The sequence below is a fragment of the Epinephelus lanceolatus genome, chromosome 6 (genome assembly GCF_041903045.1).
Source record: "Epinephelus lanceolatus isolate andai-2023 chromosome 6, ASM4190304v1, whole genome shotgun sequence".
NCBI classification, from domain to species: Eukaryota; Metazoa; Chordata; class Actinopteri; order Perciformes; family Serranidae; genus Epinephelus; species Epinephelus lanceolatus.
In genome coordinates, this window is record NC_135739.1 from 21,783,175 (window position 1) to 21,804,672 (window position 21,498).

A 21,498-nucleotide genomic window follows, 5' to 3' on the forward strand; every position below is an offset into this window, starting at 1 on the left:
ATTTTGACAACACAGCTCATCAAAGCCAGTGGGACATTTATGCACTTGTAATTTTGGCTTTATTGCCCAGTTTAAAACATTTGTCAGAAAAGTAATCAAAAAGTAATCAAGTGTAATACATTACATTACTTTAACTTAAGTATTTACATAGTTACATGACTTATTACATTTTTTACAGGGTAACAAGTAATCTGTAACCGATTACATTTCAAAAATAACCATTTCAACACTTGATTTGTTTCAAGCAACATTTTAATGTGGCTGCTTAAGGTGGAGTTGATTTTAATTACTTATCATCGCTTCTGAAAGTTTAATCAATAGACCAAATCACAAAGTTTATTTAGTTGAAACAAATGCTGCCTGAATTATTCAGTCACCTAAAATGCCCACTTAAAAAATTAGTTTAAGTGTACACTACATTTGGGATATTTTCGCTGCTTTACCTTGCCCTTAAATAGCCTTTTCTGACAGGGAACTGAAGCTGTTATCTCAAAGCCACTAAACTACATTGACGGAAACAGTCATTTTATTATATGTAGAACACAGAAATTACTGGTCTACAACTGCCTCGATTGGTTACCATGTAATGTAAAGTGACGAAAATATGCAGAATATAGTCCACATTTGAACTGATATTGTTCTTTTCTGTAGGTCTTTTAGGTGGCTAAAATACATTTTGCTGCAGCCTCCTTCCACAGCAGTACATTGCTTAGCTTCTATGGTGGTAGATTTGGTTTATCAAAGACTATAGCAAAGCAACATAACACATAAAATAAGCACAGCAGAAAGGTCAAATAGATTGGACCACCCTGATTAACTATAGGTCCTAAAATGTTACAGGTACAGCTGAAAATGACAACAGAAATAAACATGTTTGCCGATATCACATATCCCCTCTATTAAAATCAACTGCCAGTTGTCTACCTGAAAGTGATTGTTGTTGTTCAGGCAACGTTATGGTGATTCAGTCTATAGTAATGTATTATTAAAGTATATACGTACAATACTTCAGTAAATGTACTTAGCTACATTCCACCAGGCGTATCATGTGGAAAAAGCAGCAAGTGCGCAACCAAACTATACTGGATACACCAGCGACAGATCTGTTTCCTCATTGTAATATCTTGTGTCATAGTTCTAAGATTTAAATTGTGACCTCCCCTTTATGGATTTGAGCCACTAAAAGGCCCACTGTTGGAGAATTTACCTCTGACCTTTGTGAGTTTGTCAAGAAAAATCTTCAAAAAAACTTCAAATCTACACGACACTGAAAATCAGACCCAAGTCTAACCCCGACACTGATCCTCTGCTGACAAATACAATCCTATCGAGTTCATTCAGTGGAGGTGTTGTCCACACTAAGTTATGCACTTAATGGATATGGTATAGAGTTTCAAGTTCCTGTTGTTGCGGAGGTTGGAGGCCTTTAAAAGCCACCATGAGCAAGTTATTCAGCACTGATCCCCTTCCTGGCTGTAATGAATCTTACCATGGGGTTTCTCTGGAAAGTAACCCAGAGAGTGACAGCTTCAGAAGGAATAAGGACAAACATTTCCCTGTCATACAATAGCATCAGTGTGTCTGGTAAATCCTGGAGTGCATGCAAGTGAACGTAGTCAATCTGTAAGTATTAAATTATGAGATGGTGAAAGATATTTGGCACACAGTCGTACTAATGCATAATATCAACAAAGGGATTGCATCAGTTAATATATTTACACAAGAGATGCAATGCTTAGTTAATTAAACCACAGAGTCAATAGAATAGAAACTGGCAAATGTATTTATAACTGATTATTAAGTCATTTTAAATCAAAAATGACAAACATTCTTTGGTTACAGCTTCTTAAATGTGAGGATATTCTGCTTTTCTCTGTTTATTTTCACTGTGAATTTTATGTTGTTGGGTTTTGGACTGCTGGTCGGACAAAAAAAAGACATTTAAAAACTTCACTAACTTTAAAATTTTATCAACAAAACAACAAACTGGGAAAATAAACAGCAAATTAATTGATAATGAAAATAATCATTATTTTATTTACAGCCTTTTTAACTACAAGGGCTGCAAAAATTAATTTATGATAGGGATTTTGTCAGGTAAGAAGCCACTGAAAAAGTGCATAAATACAGATACGTCTGAAATTATCTTAACACTGTGGTATTTAGTGTATTATATAGGATCTATTCCGCAATGCCTCTAGATTTAATGCTGCAGATATGTTAAATCAGACCATAAAAAGATACCGCATAGCTCACATACAACCTTCAGACAAAACTGCAGTGTTAGTTTATATCCTCCAACTTGTACAAAAAGGAGAAAAATACCTTAAATTTTAATTAAAACTGCGTACCATAAAATACCAGATACTGCTACAATCGCGAGTAAGAGGAAAGTGTATGTGAGTCCATTTGGATGTTGCCTGATATAGTGACATACAGAATCAAATATAATGAGCAGTAAAATTTTTATTCAGTCAGAAAAAAAATCATTTCAGCATTAAGACGAGAACTGCAGCATATAATCCATAAAAAAACACATGAAATGTTAATAGATTTTAATGATTGATGCAAAGATAATTGGAATGTCAGAAATGAAGAAGTATAGAAGAACAGAGGTGTTTTGGAATATAATAGTTGAGCTGATGGCAGGAATTCAATCAAGTTATGGCCATTGCAAAACTTGATACAAAAACGACTCCTCGAGAACACAAAGTGATGAAAACCTGAAAAGTCCAACTGCAATTGAATTCTGTTCTTTTTCATTCTTTACCCTCAAGCAAATACATAAAAAAGGAATGACAGATGGACAGATAATATGAGATACTGTATCTCACTGTGCTGTAAATGCCACATGAAATAATTGTTAGCCACTTTCAGTCAAGTTCAGACAAATTCAAAAGAGCTTATTCTACTCTCAATAATATCTATAAACTACGAGAGTGCAACTTCAAACTGTAAAAATTCAAAAAGCATGATGAATGCCATACAGACAGGGCTCTGACCATGATTTCTGCAGCAAATGTTTTTGCATAGAAATGATTACCACATGCACAAACATGTATTAATTGGACTGGTGTGTAGATGTTGCAAAGAGAGCCTTCTGACCCTACCGTGACCAATGATGGTAGATATATTTCCTTGACAACCGAGAGCCACCACAACCACAGATGTATAATTTAAGACCCACTCAATAGCTAAGGGTGAAACAAACATCAACTCTTCAGTATTTAAATTAGCTTTATTTCCTAGTCATTTGAATGCAATAAATAGGTCAGGTGAAACTAAATTGATTGAGACAGTCCCATGGGGTTTTTTGAAAGGGCTATACACGCACTGTAGCTTTGGTCTGTACCTGTACATCGGACAAGTGATCATCTCAACGCTCTTCACACATAAGCTCTTAAGAAATTCACTTTATAATTGGATTTGGTCACAATGTAATCCAAATACAGACCTAGAAACCTTATCACTGATGCGTCATTCAGCAGACTTAAAGCTACGGCACAGAGCTGTGTGGAGAGCTGAATGGGCAAACATGCACCTTCATTCACATTCATTCACCTCTGTGCCTACTCACTCCAGAATTTAAATGCCCTGAAAACCTACTTTCTCAGACTGCTTTTTACTATTAGTGACCTAACACACTATTATCTGCCGAGGTTTGGTAAATTCATATGAAAGATTTCTGTATTTCTGTTTTTTCCTCTCTATGGGCGGGCATCAGTTGGATATAGATGATGTCACACACTCAGATGCACCAATCAGGATTTAGCAAAACATGAATCAGAATCTGATGACAGCTGTGAGGTTGTTTGCTTATGCTACTGTCGATCAAATCTGATGAAACTGCACGCACACAGCACAGAAAGTTTTAGTGTTCAATTATTGATAAGAATTAATAAAAAGTTCTGTATGCAACATTCAGAGCGTTAATATAGCAACTCACCATTATTTGTTACGTAAAGATATAGAGGAGTAATGGCATCCTGAGTAGATAATGAAGTCACGCTCCCTGTGTGTGCATTGTAATCTGAGCTTCTCTGTGGTTTGTTTAAGTAAGTCTGTCCACGTGCACGTGCTCATTGCTGCTGCTTTGGACTGCACTCGTGGTGGCTACCGCTGATGTCAGGTTGGCGTTGTTGTGGAAGCATAGTGACCATCCTCTGCTTCCCCCCTGGTTAATACTCTTAGCTCTGTCAGCACTGTTCCTGAGGCTTTTTGTTGTTGTTTATGGAGTTAGCATCATTAGCTGCTAGCTGGATGTTTTTTTCCAAACTTTAACTTTGATATTTAGTCAGTCATGAACATTTAATATTACAGGAAAATGCTTCAGATTTAAATTCAAGGGGATGTGGATCAGTGTTGATGGACACATCTTGGACAGCAGTTTGTAAATTGGTGTGTTCTTTCCTTGGCTGAATTCATACCAGTGAGTGTTAGAGTAAGGCTGTGTTTAGATTTTCCAACTGGCTACCACTAGCCCAACAACCAGCCAGTGCCGACTGAGCAGTAGCTCGCACTTGTTCTTCGGAGGTAGACCACTGAATTAGCAAAACAAAGTAACAAAAATGTACAAACAACAAAAAGGCAATGTATACATCCAATCATGACTACACCCACACAATTGCCCAAACTTAGTAAGTGGCTCCTCTATAAACACAACAACAATGGAAGACAAAATCTGGCCTGAAGGAGTTTCCCTTAAAGACTTGCTATATGCCCTACAAACAGCACATACAACCATGAGGCAATAAACCTAATAAGAAGTTACTGTCAATCACAGAGCAAAATGCCTCCTTGAACAAATTGCTATTCTTGTCACGTCACGCTTCTTGTACTGTACAATAATACTGCAGAGCGGAAGGCTGCGCAGGGGTGTCCTACTTTAATAAATGAGCTGAGGCTCATATGCTTGCAAAGAAATCACTTGCCCCAGAACATCAGAACTGCAAATGTCCTTATGTAACTACACAGTGTAGTGACAAAGTCAATTTAAGACACATTAGCGGGTTCAGGGTAGCAGAATTATTGCTTTTATGAAGCATAATTTATGAATTTCCACCATATTTATATACTCATGGGTACCTTAAGATTGTCATAAAGTGAGGTACAAACATAATTTTCCACACACAAATTATTTTTAACAAAGGCACAAATTCAGGCAGATCTACGCCGACTTCAAGGAGGAACTGAGCAAGACGAGGCTCCCTCCCACATTGATGTTATTGACTAGTGCTTCTCTATATCTAAACACAGTTAATGACTTTTACATGAACCTATAATGTGTAAAGGGCAGCAAGCAGATGCTTTGATGGAAATTGATGACAGGTTTAGGAGTCATTAGTAATGATACTATCTGGCAGCAGTAGTGCAGAAAGTGTCCCTGCGAGGGTGATCTGCTGTATTGGCCTCCGAGCCTTTCAGGGAAAAAAAATAAAAGAAAACCACGTGGCAGGAACCAACTGCGAAACTCCATGTATTAACCATCGATATGCAGTAATTGCCTGCGCTGCATGTTCAAAAGCTCAGATACTGTAGTATGATCAGTGCTGGTTGCTGAGCAGTATTTTCACAACGCCAAAACTATTAGAGTCATTAGTGGCCCTGCTGCGGTGCAATCTTTAGTCTATCCGGAGGGTGACCATTTGGGAATTGCAGGAACACAACTAAGCTGTAAAATTACATTCCATATATTTGCTTAAATCTCGTCTTGATTCAAAGCCGAATTGCTTTGTGGAAGAGTTTTCCACAAACAATAACAATTAGTTTTTACAGTTGAGCTGTTCAGAGATTTGTTGTTATGTTTCCTTGACTGTTTTAAAGACTTCATTTGATGTTATGGCTCCATTGTAGAGACATTTTGTTGAGGGACTTTATGGCCCTCTAAGCAAACAATCGTTTAAATTCAATTAAGACTTTGAAATGGCGCAGTTGAAAACAGTCCTTTTAAAGCTTTGTTTTTGTGCAGTGTTGACCTATGCGCAATGACTATATCCAACGTAGTGTATATATTGCACATGACAGCAGGTAAACTCTTCAGTGTATGTGCTGTGAATAAAATGGAATCATTAGCACAAAGCTCAACATAATGAGGAATAAACAATAATGGGATGAACCCACTGTGCTTCTGCCCATCAGAGAATTTCATAATTAGCAATTAGTGGTCATTGTATTATAGTCAGTGCAACTCAGATCTGGCTGAAGTGTCTACACTCACTTACCTATCCTGAGGCACTGCAAATAAAATATCCCACTGGATGCAGGCGTGATTAATGTCTGTCGCAAGAAGGGCTGCAATGGCAGATTAGGCATGATTATGAGTGGGCTCATTTATTTTCAACATGTCATTATCTTTTACAACATTGACTAAGCAAATGGCCAGAGTGTGTTTATGAGTGTGAATGTAGGCTGTGTTTTCCTGATCATTAATAGTTTGGAAAAATAAAGTTGATGAAGAGAAATGAAATGAAAATTGCATCACACACAGGTGCAATAAAGCATATAAATCTTCATATAGAAAATTAGGTTAAAGTTAAATGTCATTTAAGTATTTCACAAGGAGCTTTTGTTATCAAATTAAATCTCTGCACTTATATTAGAAAATTGCAAAGCACAAAACCAATGATGAGTCCTGATTACATTTAATGCTGCCCAGGAAAAGCACCAGTTCAGGTGCAGAATAATCATTTTCTTTTTGAAAAGCTTTAAAAAAAGACTTAAATACAGGAGCTACGACTTAAGAAATTAAAGGAGTTAAGAACTAATAAAAAGAGTTGAGAACAATGTGTAAAATGCTGTATGTCAGATTTAAAAAAAGACCAAGAAAACTGTAATTATGTTTGTGTAATGCATTGTATATGCTAGAAAGTTAACTAGACATGACTCCAATCTTCTCCTTGAACACTTCACTCTCTCATATAATTTCTTCCACGCTCATTGCGCCCCTGATCCAACAATATCATTATCAAACATCTTGTATCTTGTCCTCATTAATTATGTTTTCACATCGTCTTCAAAAACTTAATTATGAAAACAAAATGTTCAACAGCTCTTTTCCTGTATTAGTAGCTGTCTTGTCATTTGACCATTCTGATAAATTTTGATGAGCCTGTTGAGCAAAAGTGAATAATTGATGACTGTTTTCCAATGGCTTGATTGTCACAAACCAAGACAAATAGAGTGGAATGAAATCATAAAATATTCAGTCAAGTGTTGGCCAGAAAATTATTAATTTCAAAGTCATTTTTACATGGATGCAGGTGTCCTCTTGGAGACAAGGTAACTTGACCATGAACTTTAAGGTAAGGGACAACAAATATTTAGTGCATTAAAGCAATGTAACATGGTTTTCCTCCACTTACAACATGCATCACAGCTGAAGAATGTCGACCAGATACCATCAAGACATTCAGGCCTCTTAAAGTACAGCAAGTAGCAGCAGCAGCTGGGAAGCCTTCAGGTCAGGGTTCAAAGAGAGTTATCTACAGACAAACAAACCTTCACTCTGTCCCTGACATTTCTTCGAGTTGGTGCTGCAATGTATTTTGCAGTGATTGTATTTTGCTGTAGTTATAAACAACTCTGCAACCCTTCTACAGAGCATCTCTCACTCAACAAATGTAGCAACACAAGCAACGAGCTTTCAGCTGCAATAAACATCACCTGCATAATAACAATATCAGCATGGATGCTCCAAAACTGTATCACAGCGATCTGATTGAGTTTTTTTTTCTTTTTCAAATGAGCTACGAACTGCAGTGGTATTTCACGACTTTATGTCTGAATATGGAAGCTGAAAATACAAAAATACAGGAGAATAATTCCATGGATGGCCACATGTATTGTATTTCTCTTTCACCCCATAACCCGATTATTTGTGGTGGAACTGGATTGAAAATAAGTTAAATCTCAGTCTTTACATCACGATGACTTGGTGCCATCTACTGTTAATATAGAGATCATATTGCTTGGGGATGTTGTGCATTTAAAAAAACAACTCAGATTTATCAGAGGTTTAGTTATGTGTTTGTGTCTTTTCTTTTAAAAAGCATGATGACAGCTCCAATTTTAAATAACTTATTAGCCTTCTTATTTCTAATGTGTATTTTTACAGGAGTCCAGGAGTAAGCATACTATTAAGAAAAAAATCTGACATTTTTCTTCTGTATGATGAACTCTAACAAAACCAAAAAAAGAAAAAAAGACGACATGAAACGGCAACTTATTTCATATTAATATCATTTGTTATTCCGAAGGCTGGGTGTCTTTCCATTTGATAATTTTGCAGAAACGCTGGACAACATTCAAGGAAAGCCTCATGTTTGCCACAAACAACTCACAAAGCAGCAGAGGCCGACTGTATAAATACAATTTGTACAGACGATCCTTCCACAGAATTTCAACATGGCACCTCCTTCAACGAGTGTGTGTTGCCACCATAGACAAGTTGGATTGTGGGAGTTAGGTATTCATTAGCATATCAGTGACACAGATTAACATACATTAACATACATTACGGCTGAATTAATCATGGCATGTGGTAGAACTTGGAGAGGCATCTGAAAACAGTCTGCTCTGAAGTCGATTCAAGGAAGAAAGCTCACTGTTCTTGCATAGTAATCTCGTGCAGCTCAAAAAAGCACATACAGCATGTACAGTAGCAGCCTATGATATCCGGGCTCTCGCGTACAGCTCATTCATTGATTTTTCATAATTCAGCATCTTCTATTTCCTTGTTGTGGCTGCTTCTCTCATTAGTGAAGGATTTGGTTGTAATGTAGTTGTACTTTTTTTAAAGGCGTTATTTTACATTGGTAGATTATGTTATTTTACAGTCAGAGTATGGCTGGTCTGTGTCTGGCTTTCAGGACAAATGTATCCCCAAAAATCCCCAAAGTGATCTCCTCAGGTGAGCTGTGACCTAGGCTGCATAATCGATAAAAACCATAATAACAGGACATTTTGAATTCCTTCTCTTGACCAAGTGATAGCAACTCCAAACCAGCTAATTAGTCTCAGTTGCTGCTGGCTAGTCACAGTTAGCACTCCTTGGTTTAGTGCTGAGCTTCTCAACCTTGAGGCTGTCACACCACAAGGGCTTATTTGGTTTGGATACGTAGATATTCCTAAGGGTTATATTTTTTGACAGTATAAATACTCTTTTAAAGGTTAACTAAAATAAAAAGCTTTGAAATGTGTACTTTTAACCCCTCAATACTTTTAAAAATAGAAGATGTGTCATTCTTAAAGCCCCCCCCTCTACTCAGTTTTACTTCCTGTTTAATGACAAACATTCTTTCTTCAACACAGAATAGGTGTATGTTTAATAGTCAGTGGCAAAGTTAATACATAACCATAGCAAGGAGATTGCAGCTACAGTATTGGAAAACAGCGATGTGGCACTTACTTTGATAATCTACTGTTTATCAGAGCGCAAACGAGACAACAATAAGCACAAAATGGCGACTCTCTCTTTCACTAGCTCTGTTTTTTACTGTCTCCTTCTGCTGCAGCTGTTGGTTGTTGTAGTGACGAGGCGTTGTTTGGCTGCTGCACTGCGTAGCCACACATCCACATGCTGGTTACAGTCTATCAAAGGAAGGACAGATATGTTGCCGAGGTCTGAAATGGAGTTACAGGACGTTTAGGAGAAGCACCGTCTACCAGCATCGGCCGCTCTTGGCTCAGCTCAGCACCAAAACACTGCCCCGGGCAGCACTGTGATTCTTTTCATTTTTTCCAAGGGGACTTTTCCACTCTTTGACTGAAAGTTGTGAACATCACAGTTTCCGGCAGGGAAATTATGAATTTATATTTTCCTTGATGTCCAGTGTTAGAGGCCAGTGCTGGTGGGTGGTGCAAACTTTAAACACATCCTGATGCTGCATTTCAGACAGTGAACCTCAGTATCATGTCTATCCTTTCTGTGGTGTGCTGAGGCCAGGAGACGGTAAAGAGGAGAGCGAGGGAGAAAGACAGTTGGTGTATTGTGCATTTCTCTTGGTGGGATTTGGTCTAATTCACTGGGTTACAGCCATTCACTTCACATAGGCAACACAAGATAAGTTGATTCGCTATCTTACTATGATAATCATGATAGTGTACCTGTTTAAGCTTGGAGGATAACCTCCAAGTCATACGTCATCTTCCGATTTTAGCAACAACCTTCTATTTTTAAGGCCCCGTGTTGCAATATTATCACGATTATTAAAAAAGTATTTCAACTTTTGAAGTACTTGAGTCTTTCTACAGCATAGAAAGACTCAAGTACTTCAAAAGTTGGTGCTCCATGACCAGAGAAAACAGGGGAAAAGGGCTGCGGCACTGCCCTGCACCGGACAAATAAATGCTCCAGTTGGTGGGTGACGTAATGCAAGGTTCTCCATTTCAAAATAGGAACAATATGGCAGCCGGCTGCTAAACCACTATCTCAAAACCTAAACATTTGGAGCAAGAAAAAGGCAACACAGTAACAACATCTTGGTTTATATTTGATCAGTACTGCTTAGCTTTACCATTTGATCTCAGTTCGAGAAAGAGAGACGAAAGATGGATCTCTCTTTCTCAATCTGCTTTTATACTCTCTGTGTCTGTTGTGGCAGGCATATGAAAATGCGAAAGTACAATCTATGATTTGAGCAACAACCCTAAAGCCAGCTCAAATCTGCAGGATGACCCTTTTCAGATTTGAGCTGAGAGATGAGCAAGGAGATCTAGTTGCTGGTAAGATGAAGGGAAGCTTACCACAGTTTAAAGGTTTAAAGTATCCCTGTAAGTCACGATGCAGTATTACTGCGATAATAAACATTTTGTGCTGAGTACTGCAATTACATATAATGCTATATATTGCGATCTATCACCTTTTTATTAACTGCAAATTTATCCTAAAAGGAAAACTTTGTTAACATCTGTTTTATCTAATAAGATGAAATCGATTCATCCCATTTCAATCATATTTACGGCAGCAAAATGGGATTGTCAAGCTGACAGACTGATCGAAACTGTCAAAAAAACCTGTCATTTATTAGGCTTGCACCTGACAAACTGAACTGTTTGCATTCTGTTAACTTTGACTATGTAGACTGCAATTCAAATGCGTGGACTGTGGACTAGTATTACAGGTATTTTGAACAATGCAACGTGTACAAAAAGGTTATGCAGCCCCTTCAGCAACTGAGGAATTTGAAAGTACTGTAGTGTTAAATTGGAATAAAATACGTGTTCTCAAATTAAAATACATAAAATGTGCTACTGTTTGATGCTGGTTTTGTGACAAAAAAAAGACATTTCAGACAATTGGACAGTGACAGAATGTCAGTGTTCTTCTGATTAACATGCTCTGAGGTGTGAGTGCTGCTTTGTTCTGTGGCGATGTTTATAGTCATTGAGAAGTCTCTTTCTGCTGAGACGCTAGTGCCTGAGAAACAAAGGTACCTTTTCACAAGCTTGGCTAGGAAATGATCAACTTGCTCATGTTCTTTCCACCAGCTTAGTGGGTCTTTTGGTGCCAGTGATGTGTCGTCCTGGTATCTATACCATTATAATTAAAATGTCTGTTAACCTTAAGGGTTATAGCCTCAGCAACCACTCTGACATAGATGTCCTGTCTCTCCTCAAGCGACAAGAATGGCAGGGTTTTTAACCTGGAGTCAAGGGTCGATAATTGTAGAGGGTTTTCTTCTCTACTGCACTGACATCTCTCTCCTTGACTGACGCTTTGTTTGATGTCTCTAACCAGTGTTGTGTCACCTATGTTGTCCTGTGTGTCATGCAACAACGACGCGACCATTTATTCCTCAGACATCACAGTGGGTGCCACTTCAAGGCCCAGACAATATCTTATAATACCTTCTCATTCAGGGTGAAGATGTCTGTGCTGCTCATTCTTTTCCGGAAGACAACAGCGCTGAGCAAAGAACCACTAGAGCATTTCATAAACACTGGTACATCTTGTGCTGACATCAGTCTTGAGCTTATGGATCTAAAGCCACTACATTTTCTGTTTTATCTCCAAAGCGTGGTTTGCCACTGTGCATCTGTTCAAAAAGCCAGTTATGTGCCACACTCTCCTCATGAGACTGGCTACTGTTGGCAGATTAAACACTGGTAGTGAGGTCAGATCGAGCATGTGGGCAAAACACTTCCCCTTCAGGTATGTAGCTAAATAAATGGCAATGCGCATGTCAGAAATGCTGATGGTTAGAACCACTAGGTTTTTTGGCAGTCCCCTATTCTTGTGCTGCGTGTTGCAGGTCAGCCATGTTTGCCATGGACATCCACGCATTGCGAGTTAATGCAACCATTTCTGCTGCACTCAAAGATTCCTCAACTTTAAGCTTTACTTCTCAGAATAGCTTGGTTATGACCTTTCGGTGACAATCGGCGCAACGGAGTCACATACCTAGGCTCCATTTTCTTAAGCATGGAAGAAAAGCCTTTGTTTTCCATATCATGGTATGGACTGGACTTTGCCCAAGTCAGTGATGGATTGTTTTATTTTCTTAGCTCGCTCAGAGTTGAAAGGTAGTTTTGTTAAGTTAAGTGTGTCCACTGTTGGTTGATTTTTCTGTGGAGCTAATTTATGTTGGCTTAGCAATCAGTGTCTAAGGCTATTTCTGGATGGTGGCTTGTGTCAGCCCTCATGTTTATCATATTCCTAGAGTACTGTATTTTCATACCACACTCCTTGTAAATCGCATATCCATGTCCTTGTTTCCATTCTCATTAAAAAATCCAGAATAGGTCCAGAAAACCAGACACATTTCTGATTTCCTTCCCAGATGTCCCCATATTTGTTTTGACCAACTTCCTTCCAACCCTGTTTAACTTGACCTCTGCTGATCTAACAAGGAAAAAAAATCTAGTGGACAGAAAAAGCAATTTATTTTAGAATTCAAGTACCAAAAAGTTTAATTTGTGTTTGCAATATTAATACTATTTTGTGCATATTTATCATTTTGTGTGTATGAGTTTCATAAGATGTCAATTTATTCCATTTTTATGGTGCTTTTTAATGACTGGTCTGGGACAATGAATGAAAATAACCCTTCTAAACTAAGTCTGGCTCATTTACAGTTTTCTTTCCCTGTTCTGTTGATCAACGAGTATTGTCCCTGTCAAATAAAGCAGTAAAAAAAATCACAGGGCAACCGCTCTGACTGAGGGAATTGGTCATTAGAATTTTGGGACCTCAAAAAAATGAGGTCATAAAAACTGCTGTCTTTATTAGTTCCTCATAAATTAAAAATAACAGGCCAAAATCGCACATGTCCACCACTTCCCTTGAGGGCGGAATAGTTATAAACATTGAATCAGGACAGCTTTTATATGAATAACATATCAATCAACTTAAAGTCCTCCTGCAGCCACAAATCCAACCCCCTCTCAGCCAAGTTGGAGCAAATCCACGAAATGAATTGATAAATAAAGTGAGCGAGTCTCAAAGTGGGGGGATTAAACTAACACATCAAATGTCACTGATTCCATTATCAGCATTTTGGTCATGGCTACTTTTGTGGTTTGCTATCTCAGTGGAACACACAGCTGGGGTCCTATCTAGGTACCAACACTGATTCTGCCTTGGGCCCAGGTAGCACATTATGTGGCAGCGCTCTTGGAGATGAACACTAAGGAGATAATGTCATTCCTCCCAATACTCATCATTAACTCCTGACTGCCAGGCATATTGTTGCAGCCTATATTGAGCCAAGGCCATATCATTGGTGGTATGACTCAGGTCCTGACCGTCTGTTCCACTCAGTTAAGAGTAATACGAATAGTTTCCTTTTAAATACTACTTAAACAGCCCTCAAAGTGCTCTTAAAATTGTAATGTAATGAAAGCGCCATGCATGAAACTGGAATGCAAGTGCCCGAGCGGCGAGTATACTTGAAAAGGTCCATTTAAAAGGCAAGCTGCAGCACTTGATGGACAGCTCCTTCTCTATGTTGCAACGTGGAAAGGGGCTGACAACTCAAATTATATGGTTATTACACCAGTCCAGTCTGGCTGTATGGACCTACTGACACTTTCACAATAAACATGACCCATCACATGGCAAGCTTTTTGCCAGTCAAGAGCATGGACATAATGAAAAGCAACTCCTATTTTACTTTACCTTTAGTATCTATAGCTAAAGCATGCCTTCAGCCTTTCCTTTCTTCCACATCCACCAACAAAGATTCAGATTAGGGCTGCTGCAGTCAAGGAATTTTCCCTGTTGTGATTTAGGGCGGCTAAACAGGATGATATGCAGCGTTAGCCCAATTCTTTTTTTAATTACTTAATTTATCCAGATTTTAGTACTATATAAATAAGCTTTATTGTTAGGTTATTATAAGATATACTGTTGCTTTTCAAATGGTGGAGCAGCTACGCATTGCACAGAGCAGATCAAGCCAAAATCAGCTCCATTTAACTACATAGCCTGGGCCTACAACCTTACTTACTGTACTTGTGGTAGAAGCAAAAATATTAAGGAAAAATTACCAAATGAACAGTCAACAAAATTGGGCAGGCTATCGCTCAGCTTCTGACACACTCCCAGTGTGGTATAAGGTCGCATGGAGGGTCGCAGCTGGAACGCGCCGCAGCCACGCCCGATGGAATCCAAAACCACTGATGCATTGGCACTGCTCTCTCTGTCCTTCACTCCCAGCATCTTGTTTTCATTTTGAATTTACTTAACATCCAATACACATGCATTAAAGAGTAAAACAAAAAGGGCCAAGCATCAACAAAAAAGAAAAAAACGTGAACATAGCAGTTGTGGCGGTTGCTTGTCATCCCTTGTGGTTAGCTTGTCAATAGCACAGTATTGCAATATATGGCAAGAGCTATAATTCAGATAAACAAAGCGCAGCAGCACTGTGAGAGTGACACTCTGTTTTAACTTAAATGTCAGGTTACAGTCAGTCAGAGCAGATACATCGGTTTATTTTCCAACCACTGTTTTCAATACACACTAACACACAAATACTGCTCGATGCCAGTGACATTCATACTCTCTTTTGCTGCAAATATGTACACATGAAACTCTTGTGTCACATGCATTGAGATGAACTTGACAACCCGAGCAAAAACTTAAAACAAGCATCTAGCTGCTGAGTGTCTTGACTGGGAAAGCACTTACAGACGTGCCCAAAATAATATAAATTCAGATAACATAAGCACAGACAATCTTAGTGTACATTTATGCGTAGCATTTTAGCAATCGTTGTAATGTATCTAATAAACTGCATCCCATTCATTTGTCAAGCAAAAAACAAACCTGCTTGGTGTGTATTCTCTCAGTGTGCTTTAATGTCGACGAAGGGGATTAAAAGTAAGAAAATAAAAACTTCCAAGTAAACAGTTCTGCTTGAAAACATTGGCCATAGAGCGGAAAATGTCCCTGTAATCCCTCTTGCGCTTGCTAAATAATTCACAACCCTCGGTGTAATTGCAGTTTTTAAAATCATCAATTTATAGTAATTGATGACCGGAAGGGCCATGAATTCAAACACCTTTGCTGCGTAGCGCAGCATTATGAACCATATTTATTTTGTCCTGCCAAATTGTTATATCTGCTCTCCACACAGCACCCACAAGCAGTGAGGAGCTGTGAATGTACTGCAGAAATGTCCAAAACTCAACATCTTACTTACTCACAAAAACTCCTTCTACCCTGAGTTCACCTCTGAAACTGTATTATTTGTCATCCAAAGTCATAAGTTGTCAGTTACTCCATAAAACATATGATGTTGAGCAATCAATTATTCTACAAAAAATGTGGATCTCTCCTTCAGGAAAGACACTGCTGATCTCTAGATAAAAATTACTTACTAAAGGGAGTTGCAAATCATTGCATGAGTTGACCCGAGGTAATGACCCCCCCCCCCCCCGTTTTTCATATTTGCCAAAATAGATACAGACATTTCGGAGTCCTACATTTCATTGTTCAGATCTAGATCTAGATAAAGAGAAAGAACAGTTTATCAGATGCATACAGACAGTAAGTCTGTGCAAATGTACACTGTTGTTTAAAATGTGGAAAACCCCCAAAAATGCTGGAGGTGAGGGGATTTCCTGTTTTTTATTAAAGCACTTGCCCCTCCAGTAGGCTCTGTCCCTACTGAGATAGGTTTATGAGTTTTACTTTGGGCCATATGTGTACTGGCCAAAGCACTAATAGTACACAATATTACACACAATATTTATACTACTGTACATATAATAGACACAACAATATAGTGACAAAACCAGAGATCTAGCTGAGTATGCCAACTGTGTAATTTTAAGGTCATTCTCGTTAAGTAGACTAAATGATTTCACTAGGGACATTTGGAGGGATGATATTCAGAATATTGGCGACTTTGCTGCTCTACTTTTTTTGTTACTATGATTTCAAGTGTTAACCTGAAAGTGTGCTGCTTTTGAGGGTTTTACTATCATTGTTGAGATTCAGAAAACACTATTTGTTTGTCTGAGATAATGCTTTAACCATGCCAACACCCCACCTCAATACATCTCAGCACATCTTTTCACAAGATATTGTAAAACATGCCTCTTGGTATAGCCTGACGTGTACTCTTCTAACATGGTGGAAGGAATCTGCGGCGTTTTGAGTAACTCCACTTCCTCAGGGAACGATTTATACATCACACAACGCCTGAACCAGGAGAAGGCCTGACAGCCTCAGAAATGGGAATGTCAGATATCTGACTGAGGTTTTTATGCCAGTTTTTTCGTTGTACTGAGTTCTGTGGTTTGGGTCAGGGAATACTGAGGCCTTAGAGAGATTCAATACAGACATTTTGTTGATGTTCTCAGAGATGGTCCGTTTGACATTTTGACACTACTTCTATTAGCTTTGTCCATTTCCACCATTGGCTTGTCAGTCAAAGTGAGAGAGATGCCGGAATCTCAGGTCTGAATATCTAATGACGGTTGGCTAATCATGCATGAGGGTCCGTCAATTAATCATCAGACTATGGACCTTCATCAAATAACCAATTATGCTGTAAAGAAAGCAAGACCCAAATGAATGATTTTTACAGAAAAAACATGTTCTGTATGATTAAAATTGACATTTAGGTTAGGCTAAACAGTTTCAGTTCGCTAAGAAACAACTAAACAAATTCTTTTTATAAGCTTTGACATTACAATGGGTAAAAATGAGGTATTGTTGCAGCACAGAGAAGCTGCAGAGAGAAAGACAAAGAGGGATAACCAAATTGGTAGATCACAACAAAAAAGTCGTTACAATCACAGTCACAACATCTTAAAGGACTTAAGTGTCAGAAATAGTCTCCTGAGATTATCCTATGATCTCCCAAGATGTGCAAATTCTTCTCAACCTTCCCACATAACTTAAGTGCATTCCCACTGTGAGTGATACAGTAAATGTGTCTGCAGAACAAAACTGCTGTCTCTAAAAGCCAGTTCAGCAGATGGGGGGAGGGGGTGCCCATGATAATGCATACTGGCTGAAATTACATGCAAGGCCACCATTCTAAAGCATTTAACAAAAGGGCCATCCAGTGGCATAGCATGGCATTGAAATGACAGTCTTGCCCTTGCATTGTCTGACACGTCACAAGATGGCAACGCACTATCTCTTTAGCTCCTAGAGGTCACGGAGGATGGATGCACCACTAATCTCTGACACTCACTCCAGGATTGGGGGTGAGAAATCGACGCAAACTGGGGCTTTAGATAACTTTGCTATCCACCAGTGACCTCAAATGCAGAGGCATCTCCTGGCCCGCTGTGCTCTGTCAACCAAATCCTTCTTACTGCTTGGTGACTTCAGACAAGGATATGTTGGCCGCCCCACAAGGATAAATCCGGGCAAAGAACAGACTATATATTAATCTGGTATTGTTTTTTTATTGTTTGGGGAATAATGCAGTGGAAAGAAATGATTGATCGGAGGGCTTGAGAGACTTTTATATTGTCAAACCGGTCCATTTAGAGATCTGTGGATGTTTCTCCAGGGGGCATGATCTCACAAATCCAAAGAACAAACGTGTCATCATGTACAAGTGTCCTGAGTGTTTCCTCTCAACACTAAAGAACAAAAAGTAGAAACATCAAGAACCTGCTAACTCACCGTTTATGTATAAAAGATTGTCAACGAGTCCATCAATAAAACATTGATTAAATATCTTCCATATCATAAATAACATGAGTTAAACTGCTCAAATTTACTTTTTAAATTCTGTGTAACTCTATCACTTCCCTGCACTTTTGCACTTTGTGAATTGTAAGTCTTTGCTGTATTTTTATTAGCCTTTAAATCAAGTTGGATTGCCCTGGTGAATGAATGTTGCATTGCCCAAAAAATGCTTCTTTGGCAATAAAATTATGTCTGCTCACACAGGTTAACAGTTTTTGATGATCATGCAGATTTAAGTATCATTATTAAGTACAATTCACATACTGCGCCAACAAATGTCTCCGGTACAGACAGGTGGACAGATAAATAGTGCCCCAACTGTAACTGCCACCACATCTCAAGAGGGAATATTATCAGGAAGGTTTGTGGTTTCATTGATTTCAAGACTGCAATCATCCCCCATCTGATGTAGTGGGCTGAGGGAGGATAAGTGAAGCTCCACAGTCTGCGCGCCAGCTCTGTTTGACAATGGGACAACTTTGAGATAACTTCAGCAATAACAATCCCCCAATTAAAGAGTTATTTCCTGCAAACACTGGATGCCAAGTCATTGTCATTTTGTTCTCGACAATTATGTAAAACGGTCTCTAATTATAACATGTTGTAAGAAGTAGAAAAGTTCCCCCAGATACCTCTGTCTTGTTTTATTTATTTGGCTTCTATCTTAAAATGCATGTTGTTTTTTCTTTGCGTATCTAAAATCTGTGGTTTCTGTAATTAGTATTCTGATTTAGAGTGGTTTATATTTTCTTTTCCACTTTTGTCCAACAGAGCACAATTGTAGGTTGACCCCATTCCAATACTAAAAAATGCATAACGCACAAAACAACTCTAATGGCCCTCATTGGAAATTATCTCCGTACAAGTCTCTAATGGTGCTGTCAGGAGTGAGTTTCAAACCATTAAGCAATTTGCGGTGAATCAGGGCACAAGGAAATAAATTGAATTCACACTCGCTGTGGTTGAAACTTCTCAAGACAGATGGAGAAGAATATGCTCGCACTGTATTTCTGAAAGAATAAGCTCAGGGAAACCAAAGCACTACCATATTTGGTTTTTATAAAAGGCTTAATGAATGATGATGTTAACTTCAATGTCCTTTCCTCTTTTTAACCTGTCATGACAGCATAGACATTTCAATCGACTACGTGGATACTGAGAGCAACAGAAGGAGAAAAAATCCATTGTCTCTCTCCATCCTTCATTCATCATGTGCGTATTTAGGTTTTAGGTCAAATTTAATACTGAAAATGTGCCTCAGAAGCCCTCAAAACTTTTGGCGTCTTGACATATTTATGATTACAGAGAGTTTATATATAGGCTACATGACATCCACCATGAAAATAAACATGATGAATTAATCAGTTGAGCTTTAATGGGTATGTATTTATGGAACTGAATCCCAAAGCTTACTACGCCTGTGTGCTGTGCCGTGCCAGACCTCAATCCACAAACCTCTGGGAGCAGAGACGAGGATGCTTATTTGTGTCCTCTGGCATTGTTCATCACTATTCTTTTCGCATGTCAGTGGCACAGAGAGGGAAAGCTTTGGACTTTTTCTGCATAGCAACCCAATTACTACCAGGAAAATAACTATATTGATTGGGACTACAAAAGGTGACCGCACGTAATAACTTATTTTATGAAATAAGAAAGAGATGGCAAGTTTAATTTCCTGATGCAGGTTTTTCATAGATACATTTCCCCTCCAACTGAGGTACACTATCAACATTATTATTTTTTTGCTATCAATATTAAACTCAATCCACAGATGTGAAATTAAATGTTGGTCACCAGAACATATTAATAATAAGAGATTATAATAACAATTTATTTAATTTACTTATTACTCAAAATGCATTCTATCATTCTGTTTAACAGAAATACCGGTTAACTTAAGAAATATCTAGTAACTGTACAAATATTTCCTAATTTTGTGTTTTTAGGAGGTAATTATTTTTAAATTAAGCCATTATAATTACAACATTTAATGTCTTGGATATCAAATAAAATAAATAAAATAAAATAAAACAAAATTAGATAAAATATCCCAAATGCAACAGGATAAATTATCAAAGTATTAGTTTTTAAATCCACAGTTAAATTATCTTAATTAGTCTTATTGGTAAACACACTGCAACAGAGATAAATACCTGAAAAAACACTACAGAGAATACTGAATAAATGACAGAAGTGCTACATTTTTTGGCAAAAAATATTGTGATGTGAAGGTGCCCATCCCTCTGCCAAAATCACATCCACACACACACACACACACACACACAGAAACACACACATATACACAGCCACAGAGCCTACGCAGTTCACCACTGTCAGGTCTAACCGCACAACACAGTAAGAGCAGCCCAAACATCCTGGCTGCATTTTATCTCCCTATTAAGGACTCTGCCAGCAGCTCTTCACTAGTAATGAACTTCCTAAACTAACAGTCGTCACCCAGCTTGGTGACAATATCACCAGTCAACACAAACAATCAATCGCGTCTGCTGCAATAACGTTGAGAGGAAGTGCCTCCAATTTATCTTTATTAAATCAATAGGGATTTGATAGCCTTACCTGCAGTGGAGTGCTTGGCCCAGTGTTGGAGCTGTAAGTGTCTAGTGCATTGGGACAGGGGGAGATCTCTGGTTCACTTGTTGTTTGTCAGGGATGGGGTAGTTTGCTGTGTGGCTCGTAGCGACACTCCTAAGGGCCCACTGTGAATAGAGGTCAGGATAATAGACACAGTCACACAACAAAGACTGATAATCCTGTCTCGCCCCACAGCTCCCGTGTTGCAATCAGACATTTTAAGGGCAGTTAAGCTGCAGCGAGGGGCGGCTGAATGAACCGCGGTTAGGAAAGACTCCCAAGCTCCCATTATGGACAGTAACCGGTGTCAATTCGCAGCAATTAGACCACTCAGATGTGTCAGTAGACAGGCCTCAAATTAATAAATAAATAACGTCGACCACAAGTGCTCGCTGATATAGCCTTTTGAGTCATTTGAGTCTCCCAGTGGTCTATTTCAGTGCAGAACACTTAGTCCTTCAAAAAGTGACGAGGTGTACCTCCTCCTCCCACTTATCCTGGATGACCTTTGAGTGAAAATAGTCCTTAGTGAGCAAGTTGCTTAAATCTGCCTCCGCTGGTCGTCAGAAACATTTGTTTAAAGTGGCACAGATCCTTTAATGCTGGCTCATTATCAGTTTGAAATGCTGAGATAAACAAAACAGTAAGCAAGCCCACTTATACTCTTATTTCCTGCAGTACACAATTCAAATCTGACATGAGCATTAGCCACAACCTGAGGAGCCTATAATGTAACAGTGAGGACAATC

General features: G+C 38.6%; 1 protein-coding gene across 1 annotated transcript in view; it reads right to left on the reverse strand.

Moving 5' to 3' along the window:
* The window catches only part of adgrl2a (adhesion G protein-coupled receptor L2a), a 235,410-nt gene extending 214,614 nt beyond the window's left edge, over window positions 1-20,796 (reverse strand). The window contains exon 1 of the mRNA XM_078168809.1: window positions 20,735-20,796. The gene's annotated coding sequence lies outside the window, so the exon portion shown is untranslated. The remainder of the gene's footprint in view (window positions 1-20,734) is intronic.
* Window positions 20,797-21,498: the final 702 nt, after the last annotated feature.